The sequence below is a fragment of the Lissotriton helveticus genome, chromosome 6 (assembly GCF_964261635.1).
Source record: "Lissotriton helveticus chromosome 6, aLisHel1.1, whole genome shotgun sequence".
NCBI lineage: Eukaryota > Metazoa > Chordata > Amphibia > Caudata > Salamandridae > Lissotriton > Lissotriton helveticus.
Window position 1 is genome coordinate 351,014,127 of NC_136067.1, and position 16,050 is coordinate 351,030,176.

Below are 16,050 nucleotides of genomic sequence, written 5' to 3' on the forward strand. Positions count from 1 at the left end.
TCATGTGGCAAGATTCGGCTGAAAGCCAATTTATGCCAAGGTCATCTTGTAGAAGAAGGGGGAGTCTAGCATTAGATCATAAAGCCAATCTGTCCAGTTGAAGAGCAGTCACAACAGCATCTTGCTTAGTAGCTCATCTTCCTGCTCTGCTCCTGCTCCTCTTTCTGATTCACTGCTCGCAAACATGACTGCAGCCATTGCAGCACTGAGAGACATTTACATTGTTTTTAGTGTTGTTATTGGTGGTACTGTTCTTGGTCTAGTGTTGTTTCTCCTCCTAGTCTCCTCCTGCCTAGAGAAGAGTACAGCAGGTCCACCCCGCTGTTGGTAAAACTATTATTGCTTGATGCCAGTGGTGGCCAGGCAAAAAAGAAAAAAGAGAATAGGATCTGGCAATTCTTGTCAGTGCAATACATGTAACCATCATCATCATCATCATCATAACACTATTATAAAAATCATTTAAATTACTTTAAATAATGCCTGATGTCCTTCCAGGACCCATAGGGTGACTGGGTGAGGATGGCAATCATCAAATAAACTATTACATGTTTGGTGTCCTTTCCGGGCCCCTGGATCCTCTATGGGAGGAAGGGAAACTTGAAAACATTATTTATAAATAGGTATTGTCCTTCCTGGAACAATGGGGCCCTCTTAGGAGGCACACAAACATTGATATTTTAGAATAAAATTACCTTGTGTCCCTCTAGGGCCATGGATTCCCTATGGGTGGCAGGGGGAAGCAAGCAAAAACGGAATAAATTAATTAAAAAACATTGGTGTCTCTAAAGGGCCTTTGCAGCTCCTATGGGAGGCAGGGGAAAACAGGCAAACATTGAGTAAAGTATTCTAAAAATATATGGTGTCCCTCCAGGGCCCATGGTTTCTGTATAGGAGGTGGGCAAAAAAGTCAAAGAAATGAATATAATAATTAATAGAAAATACCAGTTGTCACTAGAGTGCATGGCCTCCCTAGGGGAGTCAGACAAAACTTGAATACATTAATTATTAATTGGAACACATATGACTCAGCTCTTCAAATTAGCTTCTAATTATATTATCAGCATATATAACTTGACCAGACAATATTTTCAAAATCAATTAAAACAGAGCCACAGAGAACACATAAATTTGTGTTGCTTTACAAATTAATTCCTTTATTCATAGTGGTCTTAAAAAAAAAAAAAAAAAACGTATTTTCTCAGTAGCTATAGCCAATGCATTTCGTCCGATCCAGGATTTCTTCAGGGCTGTTCCTTTATCCTTTGTGTATGTAGTAGCAAGATCAGCTGTCCTTCCCACATAAAAACATGAAAGATACAATAAAATCTGATTACTTCTATATTTTTCCTCATTTAGGGGGTCATTAGGATCGCGGATTTCCCGCATCCTCCGGGCCGGCGGAAGCCACCGCCGGCCCGGAGGATGCGGGAAAACCGCCGCGGATGCTTGAAAGACCCACCGCCAAATTAGGATGGCTGGTGGGTCTTTGAATCTGTCCGCTGCTTTTCCGCCGCGGTCGCCTTCCGACTGCGGCGGAAAAATATTAACATGGCTGGCGGTGTCTATCAGACACCGCCAGCCATATTATGATGGAGTAGAAAGTATGCTTTTCCACGGTGGCTTTTCTGCCGTGGAAAAGCATACGGACCTTCACTGCGGGGGCCCGTTGCGGGCCCCCTGGGCGAAGGGGGTGTGGGGAGTGCACATGGGGGGTACCTATGGTACCCGCCTGCATTTGCGTGAACAAAGCGGCAGGCACCGCGCGGTGCCTGCCGCTTTGTGCACGCAAATGCCGTGCATGCATTTTTAACATTGCGGCAGGTGCAGCTTGAAGCTGCACCCGCCGCAATGTTAAAAATAGATGATGTGAATGTCCACCCTGGCGGTCACATCCTAATCGCATGGAGGGACCGCCGCTGCCCCTGTGGACGGTCCCTCCTACTCTATGGTGGCGGACGGACTCAGGTCCGTACGCCATCATAATCGGTCCCCAAATCTGGTTTAAAATTTTTTTTTTATCCTTTCTAGATGTGACCCTTTACAGTCCTGTGAGTTGGGTCGCTCACACACAGCGTTTCATGCAGCATCTGCTGAATTTTTAAACCTTTTATGTTCTCACGTGGGAAAGACAACTGTACTTGCTACTATGTACAAAATGGGGAAAATAACAGCACTAAGAAGTTCCAGACGGGACGAAAATCGTTGGTTATGGCTACAGAGAAAAGATGTTTATAAAAAAAAAAAAAAAAATGAAGATTATGAATGAAGGAAGACATTTTTGCAGAAAAACAAGTCTACGAGTCTGTGCAATATGTTGTTCTGTTTGAATTCATTTTAAAATTATTGTCTGGTCAACTGACATGCAGATAATATAATTAGAAGATCATTTTGAGTGCTGACTCATATATGTTCTAAATGTCACTATGGACTTTGTCCTGTGGGGAAGGTTAAGATGACTGATCTTCCAGACTCCTGCCCCTTTCTTGAAGTTCGTTACAACCTGCTTTTGTGATAAGTGCGATCATTATTGCCTCAGTCTCTTTTGTAAATCACTTGTTAAATTAATTATAACACCTGGTATCCCTCCAGGGCACATGGGAGTCAGACAAAAATTGTATGAATAAATTACAGTCAATAACTATTACTACAGACTACTACAATTAGCCACGACCACAAATAAATATATCAGGACAAATATAATAGGAAAAAAAGCAAAAAATGAACAAAAATCTCATTAGCTTCTTCCAATATCAATGCTCCTAGAAAATGACTTTTAATATAAAGTGATAAATAATCAGAAACACTGATTGGCTGAACAAAATGATAGCATTTGTAGCAAGGAAGGAGGCATAAAGAACAAAGACAAAATGACACCTATCAAAACCACAAATGCACACCACACACACACACATAAACACACCTGTCACCACATCACCAAGAGAAGAAGGATACATTGATAACAAAAAACCTCTCCTACCGTAGCTGTGAGAATGCGGAAACATTTATTAAAAATAACATCGAAGGCCATTAGCAGACATCCAAGGCCTAGGCATGAAAACATAAACCACACCACAGTATAAAGACACATGTTCACAAAAAACATAAGGAAAATGAGGAAATGGTATTAGCCACAGGCTTCCACCATTAAAAAATATATATTATCCTTTAATCTTCCATGGGTCATCTTACACCCTGCCTAAGTTAACCTCCAGACCATCAGCAACAAACAAACAAAATAAAAAAGAGAACTGGACTGAACGTATCTGATCATCCAAAAAAAGAAAATATTCCAACTTTCAAGGGTGGATGATATAGCAGCGATTGCAAACAATTGAAACATAAGGCTTTCTATCCAAAATCCAAATCTGAAATGACCAAGGGCTGGGTGAAGCACTTGGAGGAGTCGTTAAAAGACGAAGTTGATACTGTTTGTAGAGTAGCTTCACTCGCTATGGTACTTCTTCTATATAACCCCCCTAAAAATAAAAAAGATACATTTTGCTCTCAAAATTTACCTGAATGGTCTGCTGGGGTTAAATAATTTAACACACAGTACTTTGAGTCATTTTATTGGTGCCTGCTTTAAAAAAAAGTGCTGGTCAGGTTCAGGGAGCTCACATTGTTGCCACACGTTAATTTCAATGTTTCTAAGTGACCTGATCTTTACCCTGACTAGACATCTCGTTATCCCAGAGAGTGTAGCAGCATTAGTTGAGCATTACGTGTAATTTGTGCACTGTGAAATTCAAACAAAAAGGGTGCTTTGGCCTAATTTCAAAGTAAATATTATTTTGCTGCATGTAAGGTTCACCATTTCATTCATTTTTTTCTCTAAATTATTAATTATAGTGACGATTATTCTTACTCACATTATTTGTAGGAGAATAGTTCATAATATTACATTACTGCAAAATACCAACGGTAGCATGTGTTCACACATTTAGAGGTCCAAGACATTGCTCCAAATTTTCACCTGCAGATGAGAGATACTTTGGGAGATTTGTCTAGCTCCTAATCAATCAATCAGTATATTTATAGAGCGCGCTACTCACCTGCTAGGGTCTCAAGGTGCTGGGAGGAGGGGGATGGGGGGTGATGCTACTGCTCATAGAGCCAGGTCTTGAGTTGCTTCCTGAAGGAGAGATGCTCCTGGGTCAGCCGTAGGTGGGTGGGGAGGGAGTTCCATGTCTTGGCCGCTAGGTAGGAGAAGGATCTTCCTCCGGTGGTGGTCCTGCGAATCCGTGGGACGGTGGCGAGGGCGAGGCTGGCGGATCGGAGCTGGCGGGTGGGTGTGTAGAACGTGAGGCGGTTGTTGAGGTATTTAGGGCCCATGTCGTGGAGAGCCTTGTGTGCGTGGGTGAGGAGCCTGAACGTGATCCTCTTGTTGACGGGGAGCCAGTGCAGGTCTCTCAGGTGGGCAGAGATGTGGCTGTGGCGGGGATGTCCAGGATGAGTCGTGCAGAGGCGTTCTGTATGCGCTGGAGTCTTTTCTGTAGTTTGGCTGTGGTTCCAGCTTAGAGGGCGTTCCCGTAGTCCAGTCGGCTGGTGATGAGGGCCTGGGTGACCATCTTTCTGGTGTCGGTGGGGATCCACCGGAAGATCTTTCGGAGCATGTGCAGGGTGTTGAAACACGATGACGAGATGGCGTTGACTTGCTTGGTCATCGTGAGGGAGGAGTCCAGGATGAAGCCCAGGTTGCGTGCGTGGTCCGTGGGCTTGGGGGCGGTGCCCAGTGCAGGGGGCCACCAGGAGTCGTCCCAGGCGGAGGGGGATGGTCCAAGGATGAAGACTTCCGTCTTGTCTGAGTTCAGCTTCAGATGGCTGAGCTTCATCCATTCCGCGACGTCTTTCATTCCTTCGTGGAGGTTGGCTCTGGCGGTGGTGGGGTCGTTGGTGAGGGAGAGGATCAGCTGGGTGTCGTCAGTGTAGGAGATGATGTTAAGGTTGTGTTGCCGTGCTATGGCTGCTAATACCCATCCACCACAAGCATAACTCAATGGAAGTGGTGAGAGTTAGGTCGCCTTTTCTTTGTTTTTTGGGGGATTGAGGAAATCTACTGGGTGTGGCCAAAACAATTTTTTGAACACAATACCCTAGTAGGAGGGAAAATTATACTAGTACTGATAGAGGGGAGCACTGCTCATCAGCATATAGGAATGGCTAGAAATCTAGTCTAGGCACTGGCATCTGGGAGAATGCTAGGGCCAATTTTCTTCAGAGATTCATTCTGGAAAGGTTTACAGTAATCGTAGAAAGGTAGTGCTGAAAAGGAAGTGTGAATTCTGAAATGAATTAGTCAGGATCGGGTGCAAGGAATACTCTAAGTACTAGCTAGTGCTTAGGAACACATGGCACCTCACCACTACCTCCTCATAGCATTTCTGTACCTATTGCTTAGGTATTTTGTGATTCTGAAACCTAATTCAATCCTGTAGTTGTGTTTTTATATTTTAGGAAGTAATTGGCTTATTTTTCAATAGGATGTTTCCCTACTACCACCCCGTAGTCATGCTTAACTACTTCAACGATTGTCTCTTTTAGAAATTCCTCTGAGTGATTTATCTCTAGGAAGTGGATAATCAGTGGTACTAAGATGACTATGCTCTTATCCTGGATTTGTATTGAATAATTTTATGCTTGATCCATGGTTTTTCCTACATTAATGGAAGTACACAATTTGGCCTGAAGAGGTCTACTACTTCTACTTTCATTTTAGTGAAATCAGTAGGTCTTGATGGAACGAATGGTCCAGTGGATAGAAGGTTGATTTTTTTGCAATGTGGGTAGTAGTTTTGAGAGATTGATCCCTGGTGAGTTCACAGTGGGCATTTGTCTCCAAGTTGAAACACATCAATACCTCACAAGAGGGCGATGCAGCTCTCATTACTACTGAGATGCTAAAATCCGTTATGTGTGGTAACTCCTGTTAGCACACACATGGGAATTGTGAATTTTATTATAATAATGGTCATATCAAGCTTGCCAATATTTATCCAGGAGAAATATTTACCGGAACATGCAGATTTTGGTGCAGTGAAAAAAAAAATCATAAAACGTACCAATCACCAGAGTGTTGATTTATACTGAATGTGGTAATTATTACATTCAATAGTTGCAACTTGTAATGAGGGTCAAGGGTAGAAAAGAAAAGACAAGTTCTGTAGTTGACTCTTTTCTGCTCCATTAGCTCCCTTTTCAGCATTAAAACAATTACATCAAGCAATAATGACAATTGACTTCCCCAGCCTGGAAGACATCGTTTACTTTGCATGCGTTACACCGCATGTCATTACAATGCGGTCGTTACAATGACCGCGTTGTTACAACGATTACATCGCAAGTCGTTACAACGACTTGCTGTAGGGGGCAGAAAGTGTTGGATTTACAATCCAACACCTTCCCTGCTGTTGCACAAACTGGAGTAGGAATAGTAAATTATACTATTCCTAAGTCCAGGGCGCCCCTTACAGCAAGTTGTTGTAACGACTTGCGATGTAATCGAATGCGATGTAACAACGCAGTTGTTGAACAACCGAATTGTAATGGAATGCGATGTAACACATGCGTTATAATGACATGTATTCCCTCAACCCATGTCAAACAGATTCAGGGGATTGTACATTCAATGATTCATAAGACTTTTGTAATATTTTAGTAACCAAACAATTTTAATTCACGTTTAGCGGTTGATCACAAAATGAATCAAATAATGTATTGTTTCCAATATGTACCTTGAACAAAACTTGGAATTTTCTTTCTTTTAAAATGATTTAATAATTGTTCTCTACTCTCGGGCTACACAGGCCCACTCCTTTTCTTTACACAGTTGTATACTGGCATTATGAACTTCAATTAATTTACATTAGACCCACAAAGCCATGCTTTTCAAGAAGGACTACAGAACAAATACAATGTTGTGATATACACAAACGCTATGGAGGAAAAAGGACAAAGGGAATGCAAGATTAGTGCATGTACTAACCATCAGGTATCAGTAGAAATATGCAGATTAGAATTCCTAACAAGGCGAGAAGTAGGAAACCACCTTAAAGGAAGAAACCAACCAGTGTTTCATGGATAGCAAATTATATGGACACATTAAACAGCTGTAGCATTGAAAGACTCAACAACCTAAGGGAAGGTTCAACTACTTAACCACATACTGCAACTCCGAATCATTGATTCAAAGACCCGAGGATTCACAATGTTCATTTTCCATTGAGATATGCAGTGTTCACTTAGTTATTTTATAGGTGTTTGGAGTTTAGTATACTATCTGATTTGTACCTACAACTTAATGGGGCCTATTCACAAAAGCATTTTGGAGTTCGTCCAATAGTAGTTCCCTTTTACATATTCTTACATATATTTGTGAATTGGCCCCAAAACATCTAAAATGGAGAAAAAAAATAAGAGTAGTAGTGTTAGACCTGTCAGGGTGATCTTCCCCTAATCTTTTTGCCTTCACCCTCCTATTTTTCTGAAATTGTTTTTGCTGGCTTTAGAACTCTGTACATTTTGCCACTGCTAAGCAGTGCTTAAGAGCTAGTACTCACGCCATATAGCATGGTAAAACCAGGTTATATTTGTTTGGTATATTTATTTACTTATACGACTCTATTAAAGCGGCATATCATATACCCAGAGCCTGAGAATTTAATGCCACTAGTGCACCTTCAGCACCTAAATGCCACCCACCTAAGTAACATCATTAAAGCATGTCCCAGGCCTGCCCTTGCAGCCTGTACGCAGTTCCAAACTGCCAATTCAAACCGGCAATTCAAACCTCTTGCCAAGCCTTAAACTCTCCTTTTATTGCTTATTAGTCACTTCTAATGTAGGACCTAGAGAGTCCATATGGCAGGGTGCATTCTAATAAAAGGTAGTACATGCACTTCTAGGTTTTACAAGTCCTAGTAGTGAAAAACTCATACATTTGTTTTTCAGTAATGTGAGATCTACATCTCCCATAGATAACATTGGGTTGCCTCATTACATTTAATAAGTGCAAACTTTTAATTGGGAGAAAGTACAACATTCATGTTTGGTGTCTAAGCAATTGTAATTTTAAAATCTCCTTTAATGGTGAAATCGAATTTTTAATCCCAATTTTTTAAATGCAGCATTTTCCTGCCTAGCTACTTTGTGCCTGAGGCCTGTTCCTGGTTCACATGACTTGGTGTAGTTGAAATGGACTTTCTTTATTCCTTCCAAACAGCCACACAATGGAGGGATTAGGTGTGCCTGTACGGACCATAACTGGCAGCATGGGGGTTCTGAGCTACAAAGCAACTACAAAATACGACACCTGTGTTCCCGGGAGCACGTTGCAGACCTATCGGCTGCACGTTTGTGAAGCGGAGTAATAGCCTCGCCAGTCCTCCGTAGTTAAAGCAGAACACGGGGACATTACCTAACCGGGATTAAGACCCGAGGGGAGCGCTGTGGTTTTACAATATACACGAGGGATTTAAAGAACGTAACCGAGATCGAAGTGTACAAATAAGTGATTGCCACGAACGATCAAGGAAATGCTACGCATATGAAAAGAATGTGGTAAAGTAAAGAACAAGCCAACGTATAATTACGCTACTTTTTGAGGGGAGTCAAACCAGGATAGACATATGAGAGAACATTATCCCTGTGTCTTGATAAAGATTGAATTATAAAACCATCGAAACGTGTCAATGCTTCTACAGGCACAATCTAAGGACCAACTTAGATGTGTAGATACTGATGAGATCAATGTATCACTAACTATGTTTTAAAAGTGTTAGTTCCATTCAATGTGCAATAGTAAATGACAAGGTGTTGTGTCTTACATATGGTGTTGTCTCTGTTATGCTATTCATAATGTTTTTTTGGTAATTTGAGCCGATTCATTTTCTCTGTATTACATGTACTGTATTTTTAAATGACTATTAGAACATAAAGGCGATATCATGTTTTTTTTAAATAATTGTTTTTATTTCTTTGCTTTATAATAAAAACTTCTGAAATATATAACTGAATATGGTATTTACAATTTCGATGTATTGTTAAACATTGTGTATTGATATTAGTGTGTGGTCAAGGGGATTAGTCCTTTTTCTGGTTGTAAGTACCTCAGTTCACTTGATACTAATAAGGGGTCCCTCTCTGTCTTTTGCACAAGGTTCTAAGCTGGGCACAGTGCAGTTACAAGTCAATATGCTGTGCCCTGCATTCACACTACCTCATTGTTCATGCATCCAAGCTGGAGCCAGTGCAGGGAAGGCAGGAAACTCCAAGCACTTCAAAGGAAATCCTCTGCAAACATCCCACTTTAAAGAAAGCACCAGGTAAAGAAAAAAAGGGCCCTGAGATCTATTCTTCAGTTCACTTTCTGGATACACAGAATGACTCTCAGAGAACTTCCTGCTGCCGTGACCTGCTGTTTTCTTTTCAGGACTGCTTTGCTGCACCTGGTAAAACTGCTCTGCTGCGTAAAGCCTGCCTTGAACCCTCAGAGGCCTGCCCTGCTGCTTGAGCCCTCTTCCACTTCTTGAACCCAGGACTGCCAGAGTGATTCTAGGGCCTGGTTGACTGGCTTCCTAATCAGAGCCTCAGGTTCAGAGAATGTTCCAACCATCATGAACCAGCAACTTGACCCAGCTTGTCTGAGCCCCAACCCAGTCCTGGACCCTTGGAGGTGATGCTAAACGTGCATATATCCAAAATCCAAAACCTGGGACTCTGAGAACCAAGAGGAGACCAGGACCTACCTGCTCACCAATCCAGCCAAGTTACATAGCCAGTCGGCATGACTTCGCAACATCTCCTGCTGCGTTCTTCAACACAGTTGCAAATTCTGTTCAGCAGTCCTTCACAGAAGGGGTATCCAGCATTGTGGAGCCCTCATTAGCTATAGCTTGCAGCATCATTCCACTGGAAGTTTTAGACTTCCAAAAAAGAGATGAAGTACCATATGTACAAAACCTTTTTTGAGGTCGCAAACGGTCCAATTTGCAAAATAAGGCCATTTACAACTGTAAAAAGGAGTTTTCAAATGAACAAAAGCCAAATTGCAATTTGGTAACCTTTTACTAAATCACAATTTGGGTTGGCTAATCGGTATTTGGAAGGGGTGTGTTAAGGGCATCCCGTCCTAATACTGATTCTGAGTAGTATGTATGAATGTTTTACGACCAAATTACAGTTGCAAAACATCGATTTTTTTTATCAACCCCTTAGAAGAGATGGTAACCATTCACAAATGGAAAGAGTCCTCATTGGACCCCCTTTTCTTCTGTGAATGTTGTTACAAATATTTTTTACGAGCAGTCAGTGGTCCCGGGTTTCATATTTTTCTTTTTAAATGCATCCCTGCATATAAAAAAAAAGATTGCTTTATTAAAAAGCATTAACAGACACAGTGATCTGCTGGCCTCAGCAGGCCACCATCCCCGTGATAGCTGCAAATCCTAAAGGATTGCAAAATATGGCGTACCTCATTAATATTCATGAAGGAGGTTGATTTATGACCCACTAGGAATTGCTAAATGAAACTCAACGTGCTTCATACATTATGAACAGCAATTTCCTGATTCACAGAAAATTGCAATTAGTTATAGTTATTTCAAATGTTTGTACATATGTCCCCTAGTCTGAAAGTGGAGATCTTCACAGCAACTTCATCCAGTGGCTCTGCGCCACTGCCGTCTCCTCTTTGGAAACTGCCAGCAGCCTTACCACACTAAACTTTACCTTCTCAGACATTTTTCTTCTAATTTTCTTCTAAGTCCAAAGGTTAGTGCCAACTGGGAACAAACTATTTTTTGTATCCAACCCATGCTCTATGGCAGTCAGCTATATATTCCAGCGCTAGTTTTTACCTTAAACTTTAAAAATTCATAACTCCGATTCTGCTAATTAGATTTTTGTTCGTTTGGTGTCAAATACCTTATTAAAATGTACTCTATTTCACTAAATTCACCTCAATTAATTAGGTACCTGACTATCGAAAAACAATACCCTCTATGCGATTTTATCATTAGGTAATCGAGTATTTACACACTCCGATCCCTTAAATCGAGGAACAATTATGAGGCTCTATTTAAAATGGAAGACCCACTTTAGGATTGTATTTAAAAACGATTACTGATAAACAAATGGACCCTCCAAAATTATATTTCACTAGATGATCAAATGTGTTAAAAGATCACCGCTGGGATCTGCTGTGCACCCTTGGGTCACACATTGATGTCCCAGAAAGTGCACTTTCACCTTTTATCCATCTCAGGTAAGTTGGCTGATTATCATTAAACTGTTTAATAGTAACGTCTGTTTTTAGACCACTTAGAATCAGCAAGAACGTCCGTCTGAAGCACTATATGAAAATCAATGTATATTTATCTCACTAGAAGCAATGCCCCTGTTAACTGGCCATATAGTGCTGTTTAATTTATATCAGGTAAACAATCTTGCATGCATTCTGCAATATGTTACTTTCATCTCTTGAAATCAGTGCACCTGTAAAATATTATATTTATAAGATTATCAACAACACACTGGATATCAGTTGCAAAACAACAGCCCACGAATTTTAACAATTATTTGCAACAACATGAGTAAGGAGGCATATACGTATGGCTAATATAAACCGAGTTCTATCAATAATTTACTAAGATAGAACATGCATCAATCTTATTTGTGTGAAGCAAGCAGCATTTCCTAGAAAACGTTTAACAGAAATCTTATTTCCTCGTACTTGCTTCAATAAAGATTGCTCCAGCCACCTTCTGTGAGTCACTAGCTCTGCTGTGAGGGGCATTGTATGCAGTAAAGGGCTTGGAGCCCCGCCATCACTTACAATTTGCAGGCTTGATTGTCAGTCATTGTAGATGGCTTGTAATTCACTTCCATTTGTATGACATAACTTCCTTTTACTGTTTTGGAGCATGATTGAAGTACTAATTATTTTTGTGTTATTTGTCTTTCTGTTACTGTCGCTATCCTTATGAGAACTTGATTATATAAAGTTTCCACGTTTCTGCTATTTGCATCGACAATTCTGATGCTGTGCTTCAGAGAAATATATTTTGGCTACTTTTTTTTGCGGGGGTAACCACGACCAGACCAGAAGAACTTAAGTGCTTTATTTTAGCACCAGTTACATTGCACAAGTTCACATTAATATATATATATTTTTAACATTTGAAGTGATTTGCCAAGGCGCAGACGATGTTGAGCAAACACTGAGACTCAAACCTGGTTCTCCAGGTCTGAAGTCGGCAGCTAACCCACTCCTTCTTTATTTGGCTTCTTTGACACTTTCTGATGCCACTGCACTTGCCTAGAAGGCATGAAGAACGGGGGAGAGTTCTCCTGTAGACTCAACATCTCAATGCTCATAGTAAGCCCCAGTTCCATTGCCCAGGAGCACCGCTTACATTATAGAAGTTCACATTAATTTAAATGTGAGTGATTTGCCCAGGATCTCAGGATGATGAGTTGACTTCAAGACTCTTCTCCCTCCCACCCACTCCTACTCAATTTGGGATCTTTGTTGCTTTCAAACAAAGACCGATCTGCTGTTCACTCGCTTACTTCCTTGCTCCCAATACCCGCACGCATCAGCCTTTGCCTCGAAGCTGGCATTATCATTATGCTCCACATCAGCACTTCCCTAGACAGAACTGAGGAGTCAGAGCCTTGGCTTTAAGGACCCTTCCTTTTGGTTGCACTGTGACCTCAGGATTAATGGGCTAGAAATTCAGGCTGTATTAGAAAGCACCGCGGCACTCAGCGCCCACGTAGAGGCAAATGGGGGACTGGCTTCCCGCCAGGCTGGCTTTCGTCCCAGGCACTCGACCGAATCAGTCGTGGTATCGGTCCTAGATAAACTCAGGAAGGGAATGGATCATAACCAACACCAGGCGCTGGTGCTCCTGGATCTCTCCGCCGCTTTTGACACGGTTGACCACAACATTCTCTTGTCCCGTGTCAGGGCGGCCGGAATCCAGGGAACAGCCCTGGTGTGGCTCTCCTCCTTCCTGAGGGACCCTACCCAGGCGGTTCGGCTGGGAGCATTCACGACTACCTCACTCCCCGTCACTTGTGGTGTCCCCCAGGGCTCTTCTCTTTCTCCTTTACTATTCAACCTTTATATCTCCCCTCTTATTTTTGCTCTTCAGCAGCGGGAGGTCACTGTATTTAATTATGCAGATGACCTCCAGCTCATCTTTGATCTTTCTTCCTCCTCTCTCTCTGTTTCCAATTTTCAGTCCATTATGATTTTTATCAGGGATTGGATGAACCACAACCACCTCAAATTGAACCCGGAGAAGACCGAGCTGCTTCTCACTGGTGGTTCATCCAGTCCCTGGAACCCCCATTTCTGGCCCCCCACTCTTGGTCCCGCCCCTACCCCTTCAGTCACAGTAAAAACACTGGGAGTGAAAATGAACAGTCACCTCACTCTCCACTCCCAAATCAGTTCCGTAGTCTCCTCTTGCTTCCTCACCCTTCGAACAATCCGTACCGTCTCCCGTTTTTTTTCCCCCCAGGCTCTCAAACTGATCATGGCCGCATTGGTAATCTCGCGGCTGGATTATGCTAATGCCCTCTATAATGGCATTCCGGCGTACAGCTTACGGAGGCTCCAGGTGGTGCAAAACCACGCGGCCCGGCTTATTTACGGTCTCCCACGCTACCATCATTCCTCCCCTCTTCTTAGGGAGCTCCACTGGCTGCCTATCAGGGAGCGTTCCCTTTTTAAGACCGCCTGCATGACCTTCCAGGCCCGGCAAGGCACTGCTCCGGCCTTCATCTCTTCGCTGATAAGCGAATATGTCCCCTCTAGAGAGCTCCGGTCCTCCTCCAAAGCTCTCCTCCAAACCCCACGCTTTAAGCGAAAAAAGTGGGGTGGTGCCAATTTCTCCACCTTGGCCCCCACCTTTTGGAATTCTTTGCCTGATCACCTACGTTTTGCCACCCACTATGTCTCTTTTCGAAAAGACCTCAAAACGTTCCTGTTCAGACAGGCCTTCCCTTCATAAACTCGCTCACCCCTGCAACCCTCAGTAATTCGGACTTGTTAGCGCCAAGAAACCGCTCGGTGGACGTTGCGCTCTACAAATGTTTTAAATTAGAAATTAGTTTAATGAAAAGAAATGCATTGCCAAAACCAATAAGTGATAATTCTACAATGCAGTCAGGGCTGGCTGCTTGATAGCACTTTTTTAACTTTCAACCATGCTACACAGCAGACTCACAGCTGTACGACATGCCAAAGAAAAGAAACCTTTGACAGTGCCAAATAGCTCTACTGGTTATAAGTCATATTGTACAGCCTTGCGGCTACATGGTTGAAAGTAGAATTTAAACAATCACGGTAACGCAGCAATCATTGACTGCGTCATAGTCTGTATTTTTTTTATATTTTCAGCCATGCTCCCCAGTAGGTGGTCTGCTGTACAAAATGGCTAAAAAAACTGACAAAGCCAATAGCTCTCGCATAGGCGAGACCTATTGGCTCTGCCACTGCTTGTTTGTAGATAAAACCCCTTAGCCCCCTTTTTACCTCAAAAATATATACTTATATTACCTACTGGCGGTCGCCAGTAGGTATATATAGTTAGGATTTTTTCTCTATGGGTTTTTTGAAAATTCTATGTCTAATAACTTTGGCGTTTGTGGACGGAATCGGCTGAAATTTTCAGGAAAATGGCACATTTTGTTTCTGAGCAGCCCTTGAAAATTTGGGGGGGGGGTTCGTCCAGTGGGGGCCGAGAAAAAAGGGGGGTCCCAAAACGTGTTTTTAACATTGAGTTTTCCATAGGGCGGTTGGCCTCACTTTTAGCCCGAACGGCTGAATGGATTTGCACGAAACTTGGCAAAATTGTAGGGACTGGTAGCCCGATGTGCCTTTTGTAGGTCTCAATATATGTGCTCCAGTGGATTTTGAGAAATTAACGTTTAAAAAAAGATATATATCTGTAACAGCGGACCGGTTAGCGCTCTGGTTCGCGGACTTTTCGCGCAACGGAGCTTTGTGAAGCGAAGCTGATTGGTTCTCCGGCGTCTGTCAACATTCCAAACAGTCCGTAGCGGCCGCCATCTTGTCTCTCGGTAGGATCGAGAGACAAGAGGAGGTCAAAACAAAGGGGGAAATAACTATAAGGGGGCATAGTAGATCCTCGCTGACCCCCTAGGTTTGATGTGGAGGTTTTAAAAGGGCCCCGCGGGGCAAAAAAAAAACAAAATAATAATAATCGAACGGCTGAATGGATTTGCACGAAACTTGGCAAAATATTAGGGACTGGTAGCCCGATGTGCCTTTGCTAGGTCTCAATATATGTGCTCCAGTGGATTTTGAGAAATTAACGTTGAAAAAAAGATATATATCTGTAACAGCGCTCCGCTTCGCGTACTTTTCGCGTTACGGAGCTTTGCGAAGCTGATTGGTTCTCCGGCGTCTGTCAACATTCCAAACAGTCCGTAGCGGCCGCCATCTTGTCCCTCGGTAGGATTGAGAGACAAGAGGAGGCCAAAGCGAAGGGGGAAATGACCATAAGGGGGCATAGTAGATCCTTCCTGACCTCTTAGGTTTGATGTACCATTTTGCCAAGTTTGTGTAATTCCGTTCAGCCATTCAGGCTGTAGACGTATGTAAATGTCCTATGGAAAATTGCATGGGGAAAACACATTTGAAAGTGTTGAAATTTAGAACCAATTAAAATGTTACTTTGGTTTTGTATTTGTGTGTGATGAAAGTTAATTGGTTATGTATATATGTCAAATGAGAGGAAACCACAGCCATTTTGTGATACTACTGTCTGAGGTACATTTGTGAGGAATTTTTGGTGGTGAATTTCTGGTGTTTGATTTACACAGTACTAACACTTCTGCTACTTTTAAAAAGGTGAGTTGTTAATTTGTAAGGGGAACTATGTTGTACACTTGAAGATAATTTGAAAAATGTTTTCTGTTATTTATTTGCAGTCCTTCTGTTATACTAAATACTTGATGAAGTTAGTTTTATATTATGTATTACTAAAAACGATAAATGAAAGTGATTATTTTTTT